This window comes from Triticum aestivum, chromosome 2A (genome assembly GCF_018294505.1).
Source record: "Triticum aestivum cultivar Chinese Spring chromosome 2A, IWGSC CS RefSeq v2.1, whole genome shotgun sequence".
NCBI lineage: Eukaryota > Viridiplantae > Streptophyta > Magnoliopsida > Poales > Poaceae > Triticum > Triticum aestivum.
Genome location: NC_057797.1, coordinates 403,292,766 through 403,306,369, shown reverse-complemented (window position 1 = coordinate 403,306,369; position 13,604 = coordinate 403,292,766).

The following is a 13,604-nucleotide window of genomic DNA, read 5'->3' as shown; positions in this document are numbered from 1 at the left end:
TAAAATATTTTAATGCTCAAATATCTCCAAACTAAAATGTTTCATGTTGGAAATATTCCAACTATGGACCAGGAGTAGTTTGGTGATTTTTGGAGTTGCCTAGGTATTTTATTTAATTCAACAAAGTTGCAGAATTATTAAATAAAACAGAAAACAGAAAAGAGAGGAGAAACTTACCTGTGCGGCCCAGCCAGCTGGCCGGCCCAGCTAGCCAGCCCAGCACTGTAGCTCCCCGTCGTCTTCCTCCCCACGCCCCGAAGCTGCTGCGTGCTCGCGCGCGCGTGGCCGCGCGGCCACCTCCTGCTTGCCGACGCCCCCCTGGCCGCGTGGACGACGCCCGCAGCCCGTCCCGATTCCCCCTGCTCCCTCTCACTCTCCCCCGTTTCTCCCTCGCTCTCTCTCGCTCTCGGCCGAACACCACCGTCGCCGCCGGTCGCCGTAGCCACTGACTCCAGCCACCCCTCGCTCCCCCGAGTAGCTCAGAAGCTCCGCCTCGACTCCCTCTTCCTCCCCACCGCTCCACGAGTCCCCGGAAGCCCTGCATCGCCGCCACATCGCCGTTCCCCTCTTCGGACTCCGACCACCGTCGCCGACAAATTCGCCGTCTCCAGCGCGTCCCCGAGCCCGCTTCTACGCCCACTGCAACCGCGGTGAGCTACGCCACCGTTTCCCCCTCTTCTTCCCCTCGTTCCCTCACCGTAGCTGCATCTCCACCACGGCCGAACCTCCGCCGTCGCCGAGCTCGCCGTCGACGCAGCTCCGGTGACCATTTGGTCACCCCGGCGAGTCCAACACGTTCACAGAACCCAGTAGAGCATCCCTAGCGCCTCACTTTGCTCGACTTCGAGCTCCAGCACCACTCCCGTGCACGACCGAACCCCGGCGGCCGCAGCTGAGCTCGCCGCCGTCAACTCCGGCCACCCCGACCCCAACTGACTCCGGCAAGAGTCGCGGGTCGTCCTCAGCTTCACTCCGGTGGTCGCCACGGTCCATTTGGTGGCCGAAACGACCAAAACCACTATCGCCGCCGCACTGTTGGTCGCCGCCGGCCAGAACTCCGGCGAGCTGACGTGGCCCAGCTAATTAACCACTAATCCACCACCTACTGACGCTGACAAGTGGGCCCCAGGGCTTAGTCAAAGCTAACCAGCCCCGGGTCAACGCGGGATTAGCCACTGTGACACTGACGTGTGGACCCCACACGTCAGGTTTGACCCGAGCCAGCTCTGTTGACCTGCTGATGTCACTATGATGTCAGGCTGACGCAGTAAATGATATTTCTGGATTTAAATTAAATCAGGAAATTCCAGAATATTAATTAAACTTCAAAAATTCATAACTTTTATTCTGTAACTCCAAATTGGACAAATAATATATGAAAAATGATCAGAAAAATCCAATCTATCCATCTGTACCATTTTCATGCATGATCAAACAAGTTAAGTTGATGTTTTAATCAGAACAAGGAAAGGCACTTTAAAAGGCCATATTTGAAATTGAAATTAGAATCTTTGATTCAAATTTGTTCAAACCCTTCTGGTTTTAGTTGCATTAGCCCAACACACTCATATTGCCATGTTTCATGCATGCATCATATTGTTGCATATTGTTTGGTGATGTTTGTGTATCGATGTCCTTTGCGACAGGATCTGTTCCCGAGGAGTACCGTGATTACCCTAACGAAGAACCGTATCCGTGCAACGAACCATCAGGCAAGCAACCAACCATTTGATCATATCGATACAATCCCATGTTCTCGCTCCTGCTCTCTTTTACTGCATTAAGACAACGCGATTCAAACTGCTGTGTGCTATGGTAGTTGAACCCATTTCCTCTGCATGACCTGTCATTGCCACAGTAACTAGATGAAACCCACTAGCATGTGTAGGAGTTGATTGAGCCATATGTATGTGTTGTTCCTACCTTGCTATGCCTGCTATGCTTAGAGTTGTGTCAGGTCTGGTTCATCTGGGTGATGGGCTAGAGTGAAATGATTATGTCAGTAATGAGAGTAGTGTGGCGAACACGATTTGGTAAAGGTATCGATGAGAGGCCATGTAGGAGTACATGGTGGGTTGTTTCATTGAAGCCGACCTTAAGCACTGAGATCTGTATGTGTGATTTAAGAATCAGCTACTACCATGCATTGGGCCCGAAACCAATGGACCCTCTCGACTTCTTATTCACCCTAGTTCTCCGTCCAGGAGTTGCAAGTAGTTTCTGGTGTTTGTAGCCTACTGGAGGCCGTGGACAGCGCTGACCGTAGGGGTGGGCTGTGATGCGGTAGGTACGTGGCACGGTGTACCGAATACCCGTTAGGTATCTCGGGAACCCTGTTCACATCGTTCGGGGCCGTGTGGGAAACCTCGGCCGGACTCCCTGCGGATGGAACCTGAATAGGCGATAAACCTGGACTGGAGGCTTAGGTGATTAGGTAGGTCGTGGCCGACACCCACGTTGGGCTTCCGCTTGAAGGTTGCCGAGTACATGTCGTGTAAACGACGATAAGTGGTGAGAGCGTGTATGAAGAAGTACACCCCTGCAGGGTTAACATGATCTATTCGAATAGCCGCGTCCGCGGTAAAGGACTACTTGGTTGCCTATACAGTTCATAGACAAGTAAATGGAAACTGTTAAAAGCCTCAAGATAAGTGTGAGTGCCGAGGATGGCTCTTCCGTAGGAAGACGGAGGTGGATCCTCGGTAGTGTATTGAAGTGGTGAGTAGTGGACTCGTGTGCGCAAAACATTTCAAATTGGAGTATCGTAGGATACTCTAGCCAGGAGTCAAAGCTGGCTTGCTGCAATAACTCCACCAACCTTCTTGATACTATGCATGTATGTAGGATCTGATGTAGGTCTTGCTGAGTACCTTTGTACTCATGTTGCTATAATCTACATTTTTACAGAAGACGCTGCAACCCCTTCTGATGGGTTCTATGTAGATGTTGACATCAACGAGTAGGCTAAAGACCCAGGTGGTGACCCTGAGCTTGTGATGGACCACATAGTGTAGTTAGGCTTCCGAGCCTCTTTTATTTTACTAGTTGTCTGTACTCAGACAAGTTACTTCCGCTGTTGGCTTGTATGACTGTATGACTTGTATGTTGGGTCGTGAGACCCGTACCTTTGTGTGTATGTTATGTATGGCTCGCTGAGCCTTAAATAAAAGTACTTGTGTCGTAGAGTCATGTTGTGATGCTTCGTTGTATTTGCACATATCGAGCATATTGTGTGTATGATTGAAATGCTTGGTATGTGTGGGATCTGACTACCTAGTTGTTTATCTTTAGTAGCCCCTCTTACCGGGAAATGTCTCCTAGTGTTACCGCTGAGCCATGGTAGCATGCTACTGCTCTGGAACACTTAGGCTGGCCGGCATGTGTCCTTCTTCGTTCCTGTGTCTGTCCCTTCGGGGAAATGTCACGCTTTGAGTACCGGAGTCCTGTTAGCCCGCTACAGCCCAGTTTACCGGAGTCCTGCTAGCCCAGTGCTACAGCCCGGACCCACTTGCTGATGACCGACACGTTCGAAGCTGGGTCATGGATGCCTGTCCCTGTAAGTCTGTGCCACTTTGGGTTTACGACTAGTCATGTCAGCCCGGGCTCTTTATCATATGGATGCTAGCGACACTATCATATACGTGAGCCAAAAGGCGCAAACGGTCCCGGGCAAAGGTAAGGCGACACCCGTGGGAATACCGTGCGTGAGGCCGCAAAGTGATATGAAGTGTTACCGGCTAGATCGATGTGACATCGAGTCGGGGTCCTGACAGCGTTGGCATCAGAGCCGGACTGCCTGTAGGTTCTTCAAGCCAAACTGGTCGATGTTGAGTCTAGAAATTCTTTAGTTATATGTAGGGGAATTGTTTGTGGGTTGGAACGTAAGGCTCTTTTTACTCCTTATATCTTATGACTTTCTGATCTGAGTCAGTCCATTCTTCCATCGGGGGTTAAGGAATTAGGATCTGCCCTCTCTATCAGGATCACGAGTTACTAATCAGTAGTACCTTATAAGTTTGATGGTTACAAGCCTAGTTCAGTTCTACTACCACATTATGTTGTAAGAATGGTTTCAAGACTTGATATGATGATGTTGAGTGTGTACGAAATCCTTTGTCAAATGTCTCAATATCCTTTTTGAGCATTTACAGCTGTTATGCTGCCGAAATTTTGCTAGAAATTCTAATGCCTTTGCATTATAATTGTGCTTTCAGATGGCCACTCGCGACCTCAATCAAGTGGTTCGCCTGACTCGGTGCCTAGATGTACCCGGCCATACTGCTAAGTTGGTCAGGGTAATGACTGAGGCTGGATACCGCTGGTATCCTGAGTACACGGTCGAAGAACAATTCCGAGACTTTAATCAAAGCCAGTATCTCTGCACTGTCAGGATATTTCCATCTTATCCTGGATCCACTGAGCCTCTTCACTGCTCCTATGGACTCGGGGTTACTATTGAGATGGCTGTGCAGGATGCCGCCTACTCTATGATGACCATTATGCGAGTCAGATCTGGGTTATTTCGGGACTCTGATTTCCGGTATATGCCAGGATCACTTCCGGGAGCACAAGGATATTTTCAGGCTATATATGCTGACTCCACTCAGGAGGATTCACGGACTCGCACCACTGCTGAGATGCTCGAGGATAAGGACCGTGAAAATCGGGCCTTAAGGTTAGAGCTCTTCAATACCCGTGCTGACCACTGGGCCACTTTGACTCGGTTCGCACCGGCGGTGCAAGCTGGATATTCAGATATGCGCGATCTCTATCCTGTGAGATCTGCTCTGCCAGACGTGATGGTTTGGCGTGATGTAGGAGGCATCACCCCACCTCGCGGTCCCCGCAGGCCACCGTTTGCTGGTCCAAGACCTCATCCTAGCCCCTATGGTCCACAAGCTCCGCGAGACCGTCTGTTTCCGGATGATCATGTTGAACTTCCGGGCTATGGAGGTGATTTCTACGAGGACTATTACGGATCGGTCTGAGTTAGTAGTAGTATCACCAGTTCGCACTAGCTGTGTCGTCTATCGTCCTGCGTGACTCGTGGGATATGACTAGTTTGTACTCCTTCCGGAGGTGTAGAAAAATAATGTATAGTAGCTTGAGATGCCTCCGATGAGATGTAATCCTCTTTTCACCGTAATAGTACTTTGTTTGGTCTTGTACTAAACCTTGTATGGTGTGTATGACGATGGAATAAAGAAGCAGTTTCTGTATCTACCATGTCATACGGATGATCATCTTGCATTCCGAGTTATTCCTTGCATTATGTATCCTATGTCGGAATTTTATCATTCTGACTAAATCATTGCCTTGTTTACCTAGGATGGTCAACACGCGCGCCAACCCTGCTTCCCAAGAGCAGGCCGAAGGCAGTGAAGCCAGAAATGAACATCTGCCTCATCCTCCTTCACTAGCCGAGGTGATGATGGAAGCTGAGAGAAACAAGCGGGAGACAAACCGTTTGTTGGAGCGTATTGAACAGAACACAGCACACCATCAGAGGGCTAACGTGGTGTCACTCAGTGATTTTATCAAATTGCATCCACCCACGTTCCACCACTCCGTCGAGCCTCTCGACGCTGATGACTGGCTTTGCAGTATCTCTCATAAACTGCGTTCCGCGCTGGTAGCGGAGGCTGACAAAGTCACCTTTGCTGCATATCACCTTGAAGGCCCCGCCAGTCTATGGTGGGAGAATTATGGAGCCATGCGCCCAGCGGGCCATGTCACAACTTGGGCTGAATTCAGTGAGGCTTTCCGTGAACACCACATTCCGGAGGGTCTCATGGACCGTAAGCGTGAAGAATTTTGCAATTTCACCCAAGGCCGACTTTCTGTGGATGTCTATAGCAGGGAGTTTGGTAACCTTGCACGATATGCAACCGAGGAAGTTTCTACTGACGCCAAGAAGCAAGCAAGGTTCCGTAAGGGCCTTAGTCCTGAGCTTCGTCGCGACCTCCGTCTGCATGAGTGTACATCTTTTTCGAAACTTGTCAACAAAGCCATCAGTGCTGAAACTGGTCAGACTGACTATGACGCAACACGCAAGCATGGACGTGATATGGGTTCCTCATCCGGTGCTGGTCCTCAGAAGCGCCGCGTGTGGGTACCCAATACCGCCCTGCCACCCAGGTTCACACCGAGGCCATCTTTTCAGGCGCCTCGCCCTGTCCAACAGTCTGCACCAGCCAAGCCCTATGGGGGTCCATCCAATAATGCTCCTCCACGTACCAGTTCCGTGACTTGTTTCAAGTGTGGGGAATCTGGTCATTATATGCGTGAGTGTCCCCAGACCAACCCCAATCAATCTGCTAAAGCTGTTGGCCGTGGCAAGCCGACAGGGAAGGTGTTCCTTGCCAAACCGGTCACCGCTTCACGTGGCCATGTCAACTGTATCTCTGCCGAAGAAGCTCAAGAAGATCCCAACGTCGTTCTCGGTACGCTTCTTGTTAATTGCCACCCGGCATCTGTTCTTTTTGATACAGGAGCCTCTCATTCTTTTATATCTGAAAATTATGCTCGTTTGCATAACGTTGCATTCTGTGACTTGCCATCCTCCATGGTAATTCAAACTCCGGGATCCAAATGGCAAACTTCTAGAGTAAGCCATGGAAATGAAATCCAAGTCGACAGACTTGTTTTTCTTGCATCTTTGATAGCCCTTAAATCTTCAGATATTAATATCATTTTGGGTATGTACTGGATGTCAGCTCATCAAGCCAAAATTGATTGCTTCTCTAGGACCGTTCAACTCACCCATCCTTCGGGGAAGATAGTCAATGTTTTGACTCGAATAGCCAAGCGACAATTATATTCTCTTAACGCCAGCCCTTTGCCAGACCTTGAGGACGTTCCGGTAGTTCGTGATTTTCCGGATGTCTTTCCAGAGGAATTGCCAGGGGTTCCACCTGACAGGGATGTTGAGTTCGTAATAGACCTCATTCCAGGAACCGTTCCGATTGCTAGAAGGCCTTATAAGATGGCACCCCTAGAACTAGCCGAGCTTAAGAAGCAACTCGATGAATCCTTGAAAAAGGGTTTCATCCGCCCTAGTTCATCTCCGTGGGCTTGCCCCGTCCTATTCGTTAAGAAAAAGGATGGTACGGACCGAATGGTTGTAGATTACCGACCTGTCAATTTGGTCACAATCAAGAACAAATATCCACTTCCCAGGATCAATGATCTGTATGATCAGCTCGCTGGATCCTCAGTCTTCTCCAAGATGGATTTGAGGTTGGGCTACCATCAAATCAAAATCAGAAACGGGGACATTCCTAAAATGGCCTTTGTTACTCGTTACGGCCAATACGAGTACACCGTCATGTCCTTCGGTTTAACCAACGCTCCAGCCACTTTTTCTCGGTTAATGAACTCAATCTTCATGGAGTATTTGGATAAATTCGTCGTAGTTTATCTCGATGATATACTCATATACTCCAAGAACGAGGAAGAACATGCCGAACATCTAAGGCTAGTGTTGCAGAAACTTCGAGAGCATCGCCTTTATGCCAAATTTTCTAAATGTGAATTCTGGTTGCCAGAAGTGACCTATCTGGGTCATGTAATATCTGGTAAAGGTATTGCTGTTAACCCTGAGCGAGTTCAAGCTGTCCTTGACTGGACTCCACCCGAATCGGTCAAGCAAGTTCGGAGTTTTCTAGGCTTAGCGAGCTATTGCCGTCGCTTTGTCGAGAACTTCTCCAAAGTTGCTAAACCCCTAACCGAACTCCTCAAGAAAGATAAGAAGTTCGAATGGACCCCACAATGTGAGCACAGCTTTCAGGAACTGAAAGGACGCCTGACTTCTGCTCCCGTGCTGGTACCACCAGACTTCTCCAAAGCCTTTGTTATCTACTGCGACGCCTCGCGACAAGGACTAGGTTGCATCCTTATGCAAGATCGACACGTAATTGCTTACGCTTCACGGCAATTGCACCCACATGGGGAGAATTATCCTACTCATGATCTAGAACTTGCAGCCGTAGTCTATGCCCTTAAGACCTGGCGACATTACCTCCTCGGTAATCGTTGCGAAATATTCACTGATCACCAAAGCCTGAAGTACATTTTCACCCAACCGGATTTGAATCTCAGGCAAAGACGTTGGGTTGAATTGATCACAGACTTCGACTTAGGGATAACCTATACCCCAGGGAAAGCCAACGTCATGGCTGATGCGCTAAGTCGTAAATCTTATTGTAACAACCTGATGTTACAACAAAGTCAACCGCTTCTCCATGAGGAATTTCGGAAGCTTAACCTTCACATTGTACCTCAAGGTTTTCTCTCCACCTTGGTGGCAAAACCTACCCTTACGGATCAAATCATCAAAGCACAAAAGGTAGATCCGGGAATCTCCCGCATCAAGAGGAATATTCAGAAAGGAATTGCGAATTGTTTCTCCGTTAATGATCAAGGAGTCGTGTACTTCGGGGATCGATTAGTAGTTCCCAAAGTGCGCAACCTAAGGCGAATAATCCTTATGGAAGCCCATGAATCTCCTCTCACCATTCATCCCGGTAGTACTAAAATGTATCAGGACCTACGCCAGAGGTTCTGGTGGACTAGGATGAAGAGAGAAATTGCTCAGTATATTGCCAATTGCGACGTCTGTCGTCGTGTAAAAGCAGAGCATCAACGGCCTGCTGGCACCCTTCAACCCTTAGCTATTCCTGAATGGAAATGGGATAAAATTGGTATGGATTTCATTACCGGTTTTCCCAAGACCAAGAGAGGGAATAATGCTATCTTCGTCGTGGTCGATCGTCTTTCCAAAGTAGCTCATTTCCTATCCGTTCGTGAGAGTATAACCGCTAGTCAGCTGGCAGACTTATACATCTCCCGAATAGTGTCCCTCCATGGTGTTCCTTTGGAAATCAATTCGGATCGAGGAAGTCTTTTCACCTCTCGATTTTGGGAAAGTTTCCAAAATGCTATGGGAACTCGTCTCTCCTTTAGCACCGCTTTCCACCCTCAGTCAAGTGGTCAAGTGGAACGCGTCAACCAAATTCTAGAAGACATGCTTCGAGCCTCTGTTATCTCTTTCGGAATGGACTGGGAGAAGTGCCTTCCATTTGCCGAATTCGCTTACAACAACAGCTATCAATCTAGCTTGGGTAAAGCCCCTTTTGAAGTCCTCTATGGACGACGATGTCGAACACCCCTTAACTGGTCAGAGACCGGGGAAAGACAATTCTTTGGCCTGGATATGATTCAGGAAGCAGAAGAACAAGTTCATATCGTTCGTGAAAAGTTGAAAACCGCCCAATCTCGTCAAAAGAGTCAATATGACCGAAAACATAAGGCTATGACTTTCGAGGTTGACGAGAAGGCTTATCTTCGGGTCACCCCTCTGAAGGGAACCCATCGCTTCGGTATCAAAGGCAAATTGGCTCCTCGTTACATTGGACCTTTTCGCATTCTTGCCAAACGAGGAGAAGTTGCCTACCAATTGGAACTACCTCCGCACCTCTCCAGAGTTCACGATGTCTTCCACGTTTCTCAACTTAGGCGTTGCTTCTCGGATCCTATCCGTGAAGTGGACCACGAAACGCTTGATCTCCAAGATAATCTTACATATCGAGAGTACCCCATTCGTATCCTCGATCAAACCGAACGTACCACGCGACGTCATAATATCAAGTTTCTCAAGGTTCAATGGTCGCACCATTCTGAAGATGAAGCAACTTGGGAAAGGGAGGATCGTCTTCGACTCGAATATCCCGCCTTCTTCTCGGAGGAACCCAAATCTCGGGACGAGATTCTTTTGAGTGGGGGTGAGTTGTCACACCCTAGCTAGTCATGCATTAGAGTGTTGCATCATGTTTACTTTTGCATCAGAAACTTGAAATGGGGATGACAGAACCCCCCAGTCCCCTCTGAAAACCAACTAGGGTTTACTAAAATAATTTTCAATGAACCTGAAATGCCCTTCTAAAATGCCCATCATTTTTGCCTTGGTTCAGAACCTCTGCCAAAAATGGTGCACACTTTTCTAGGCCATCCTAGGGTTCTTGAGTTAAATCATAACTATTTGAATTTGGGCATTTAAAATAATATAAAATATTTTAATGCTCAAATATCTCCAAACTAAAATGTTTCATGTTGGAAATATTCCAACTATGGACCAGGAGTAGTTTGGTGATTTTTGGAGTTGCCTAGGTATTTTATTTAATTCAACAAAGTTGCAGAATTATTAAATAAAACAGAAAACAGAAAAGAGAGGAGAAACTTACCTGTGCGGCCCAGCCAGCTGGCCGGCCCAGCTAGCCAGCCCAGCACTGTAGCTCCCCGTCGTCTTCCTCCCCACGCCCCGAAGCTGCTGCGTGCTCGCGCGCGCGCGGCCGCGCGGCCACCTCCTGCTTGCCGACGCCCCCCTGGCCGCGTGGACGACGCCCGCAGCCCGTCCCGATTCCCCCTGCTCCCTCTCACTCTCCCCCGTTTCTCCCTCGCTCTCTCTCGCTCTCGGCCGAACACCACCGTCACCGCCGTTCGCCGTAGCCACTGACTCCGGCCACCCCTCGCTCCCCCGAGTAGCTCAGAAGCTCCGCCTCGACTCCCTCTTCCTCCCCACCGCTCCACGAGTCCCCGGAAGCCCTGCATCGCCGCCACGTCGCCGTTCCCCTCTTCGGACTCCGACCACCGTCGCCGACAAATTCGCCGTCTCCAGCGCGTCCCCGAGCCCGCTTCGACGCCCACTGCAACCGCGGTGAGCTACGCCACCGTTTCCCCCTCTTCTTCCCCTCGTTCCCTCACCGTAGCTGCATCTCCACCACGGCCGAACCTCCGCCGTCGCCGAGCTCGCCGTCGACGCAGCTCCGGTGACCATTTGGTCACCCCGGCGAGTCCAACACGTTCACAGAACCCAGTAGAGCATCCCTAGCGCCTCACTTTGCTCGACTTCGAGCTCCAGCACCACTCCCGTGCACGACCGAACCCCGGCGGCCGCAGCTGAGCTCGCCGCCGTCAACTCCGGCCACCCCGACCCCAACTGACTCCGCCAAGAGCCGCGGGTCGTCCTCAGCTTCACTCCGGTGGTCGCCGCGGTCCATTTGGTGGCCGAAACGACCAAAACCACTATCGCCGCCGCACTGTTGGTCGCCGCCGGCCAGAACTCCGGCGAGCTGACGTGGCCCAGCTAATTAACCACTAATCCACCACCTACTGACGCTGACAAGTGGGCCCCAGGGCTTAGTCAAAGCTAACCAGCCCCGGGTCAACGCGGGATTAGCCCCTGTGACACTGACGTGTGGACCCCACACGTCAGGTTTGACCCGAGCCAGCTCTGTTGACCTGCTGATGTCACTATGATGTCAGGCTGACGCAGTAAATGATATTTCTGGATTTAAATTAAATCAGGAAATTCCAGAATATTAATTAAACTTCAAAAATTCATAACTTTTATTCTGTAACTCCAAATTGGACAAATAATATATGAAAAATGATCAGAAAAATCCAATCTATCCATCTGTACCATTTTCATGCATGATCAAACAAGTTAAGTTGATGTTTTAATCAGAACAAGGAAAGGCACTTTAAAAGGCCATATTTGAAATTGAAATTTGAATCTTTGATTCAAATTTGTTGAAACCCTTCTGGTTTTAGTTGCATTAGCCCAACACACTCATATTGCCATGTTTCATGCATGCATCATATTGTTGCATATTGTTTGGTGATGTTTGTGTATCGATGTCCTTTGCGACAGGATCTGTTCCCGAGGAGTACCGTGATTACCCTAACGAAGAACCGTATCCGTGCAACGAACCATCAGGCAAGCAACCAACCATTTGATCATATCGATACAATCCCATGTTCTCGCTCCTGCTCTCTTTTACTGCATTAAGACAACGCGATTCAAACTGCTGTGTGCTACGGTAGTTGAACCCATTTCCTCTGCATGACCTGTCATTGCCACAGTAACTAGATGAAACCCACTAGCATGTGTAGGAGTTGATTGAGCCATATGTATGTGTTGTTCCTACCTTGCTATGCCTGCTATGCTTAGAGTTGTGTCAGGTCTGGTTCATCTGGGTGATGGGCTAGAGTGAAATGATTATGTCAGTAATGAGAGTAGTGTGGTGAACACGATTTGGTAAAGGTATCGATGAGAGGCCATGTAGGAGTACATGGTGGGTTGTTTCATTGAAGCCGACCTTAAGCACTGAGATCTGTATGTGTGATTTAAGAATCAGCTACTACCATGCATTGGGCCCGAAACCAATGGACCCTCTCGACTTCTTATTCACCCTAGTTCTCCGTCCAGGAGTTGCAAGTAGTTTCTGGTGTTTGTAGCCTACTGGAGGCCGTGGACAGCGCTGACCGTAGGGGTGGGCTGTGATGCGGTAGGTACGTGGCACGGTGTACCAAATACCCGTTAGGTATCTCGGGAACCCTGTTCACATCGTTCGGGGCCGTGTGGGAAACCTCGGCCGGACTCCCTGCGGATGGAACCTGAATAGGCGATAAACCTGGACTGGAGGCTTAGGTGATTAGGTAGGTCGTGGCCGACACCCACGTTGGGCTTCCGCTTGAAGGTTGCCGAGTACATGTCGTGTAAACGACGATAAGTGGTGAGAGCGTGTATGAAGAAGTACACCCCTGCAGGGTTAACATGATCTATTCGAATAGCCGCGTCCGCGGTAAAGGACTACTTGGTTGCCTATACAGTTCATAGACAAGTAAATGGAAACTGTTAAAAGCCTCAAGATAAGTGTGAGTGCCGAGGATGGCTCTTCCGTAGGAAGACGGAGGTGGATCCTCGGTAGTGTATTGAAGTGGTGAGTAGTGGACTCGTGTGCGCAAAACATTTCAAATTGGAGTATCGTAGGATACTCTAGCCAGGAGTCAAAGCTGGCTTGCTGCAATAACTCCACCAACCTTCTTGATACTATGCATGTATGTAGGATCTGATGTAGGTCTTGCTGAGTACCTTTGTACTCATGTTGCTATAATCTACATTTTTACAGAAGACGCTGCAACCCCTTCTGATGGGTTCTATGTAGATGTTGACATCAACGAGTAGGCTAAAGACCCAGGTGGTGACCCTGAGCTTGTGATGGACCACATAGTGTAGTTAGGCTTCCGAGCCTCTTTTATTTTACTAGTTGTCTGTACTCAGACAAGTTACTTCCGCTGTTGGCTTGTATGACTGTATGACTTGTATGTTGGGTCGTGAGACCCGTACCTTTGTGTGTATGTTATGTATGGCTCGCTGAGCCTTAAATAAAAGTACTTGTGTCGTAGAGTCATGTTGTGATGCTTCGTTGTATTTGCACATATCGAGCATATTGTGTGTATGATTGAAATGCTTGGTATGTGTGGGATCTGACTACCTAGTTGTTTATCTTTAGTAGCCCCTCTTACCGGGAAATGTCTCCTAGTGTTACCGCTGAGCCATGGTAGCATGCTACTGCTCTGGAACACTTAGGCTGGCCGGCATGTGTCCTTCTTCGTTCCTGTGTCTGTCCCTTCGGGGAAATGTCACGCTTTGAGTACCGGAGTCCTGTTAGCCCGCTACAGCCCGGTTTACCGGAGTCCTGCTAGCCCAGTGCTACAGCCCGGACCCACTTGCTGATGACCGACACGTTCGAAGCTGGGTC